Genomic DNA, 1678 nt, shown 5'->3' with positions numbered 1-1678 from the left:
AGTGGTTCCATTATATACGCCATAGTTTTCAACATATGAAGATGACAGTTTATGGTTTTCTTCTAATGAATATTCGAGTTTGTTCTTTTATCCGCTGTTCTTTGTATTTATTTTGTATTCACAGATGATCACCACGTTTCTTAGTTTCTTCTGGAGGGGGTGTTTCATGTTTTATTAGAGTGCACACTTGGGGACCTAGAGAGTCTAATGGGGGAAAGCTGGGCTTTGCAGAGATGGCCCAGAGGGTACACCAAACTTAAGGCTCGAGCCTGATGACCTGAGTTCAGATCTCCAGAAGCAGACAAAAGACAGACACATCAGCAGCAGCACCTGGAATCCAAGTGTATCGGCAGGAAGTAGGAAGTGGTGACAGGACCCCTATTGGGATTTTCATTGTAACTGTATTGAACTTATCAATCCCTCAGGTCTTGAATTGCTAATGATATTAATTTAGCTGCTTGCAAGTACAGGCTTTTTTCCACTTATAAAATTTTAGGTTCTTTGATAATTCTTATTAGATCCTCCCCCAACCCCATGACCTTAAGATTTAAATAGCTCCATTTCTTCCTAGTGACAGAATGCTGTGACCCTTTCCTATGCCACTGTCTAGTTGGATGGCACTGGTTTGAAGAATTATTTTCAGTTTGAACCCATTTTCAGACACCGTGCCAAGCTAATTTTTAAAGCACAGTGCTTTTTATTTCTTGTATTTGGGTTTTTTTTTAATAATACATATATAGAAAAATTAATTTCTGGTCTGGAGACGATGTTTAGAAATGGCACCTTGCAAGAGGAAGGAAAAGAAGGAAGAACAGGTCATCAGCCTTGGACCTCAGGTGGCTGAAGGAGAGAATGTATTTGGTGTCTGCCACATTTTTGCATCCTTCAATGATGCCTTTGTCCATGTTCCCGATCTTTCTGGCAAGGAAACCATCTGCTGAGTAACTGGTGGAATGAAGGTGAAGGTGAAGGCTGACCAAGATGAGTCCTCTCCGTATGCAGCCATGTTGGCTGCTCAGGATGTGGCCCAGAGGTGCAAGGAGCTGGGCATCACCACCCTGCATATCAAACTCTGGGCCACAGAAGGAAACAGGACCAAGACCCCTGGACCTGGAGCCCAGACAGCCCTCAGAGCTCTTGCTCACTCTGGGATGAAGATTGGGTAGATTGAGGATGTCACCCCCATCCCCTCTGACAGCACTTGAAGGAAGGGTGGTCGTCATGGTCGCCATCTGTGAACAGGACTTCTCAAGTTATTTTCTGTTAATAAATTGCTTTGTAAGCTAAAAAAAAAGAGAGAGAGAAAAATCATTTCTAATGTCTAACTTTGATTTCTAGGAAAAACAATAGCGTGTTACAGAAGACATGCTTGCCTTTTTTCCTAACTACTCCTGACTTCAAAATCTTCTTTTTATCTTCATTTGTCTCCATATCCTCCTCCTCTTCCTTCTCCTCTTCCTGTCATTATTCTTTTGCAGTATCAGGGGTTGAACCAGGGCTTTCTGTATGTTAGACATATGCTCAACTACCAAGCTATTGTCTGTAATCTCTTTTTCCTGACTTTAAAAATCAATATTTCTAATATTTCTGATCTCATTTTGAATTTTACAACGAGATTTTAGAAATCACTTTGTATCAAGTAAAATATTTTCCTTGGGCTGGGGTGCAGCACAAGTGG

At 41.3% G+C, this 1678-nt stretch overlaps 1 pseudogene; it reads left to right on the top strand.

Annotated features, from left to right (window-relative positions):
* Positions 1-776: 776 nt before the first annotated feature.
* On the top strand, positions 777-1238 carry LOC116886545 (annotated as a pseudogene).
* Positions 1239-1678: the final 440 nt, after the last annotated feature.

This window comes from Rattus rattus, chromosome 17, assembly GCF_011064425.1.
Source record: "Rattus rattus isolate New Zealand chromosome 17, Rrattus_CSIRO_v1, whole genome shotgun sequence".
Taxonomy (NCBI): Eukaryota; Metazoa; Chordata; class Mammalia; order Rodentia; family Muridae; genus Rattus; species Rattus rattus.
This window is presented reverse-complemented; position numbering and strand designations above follow the sequence as displayed.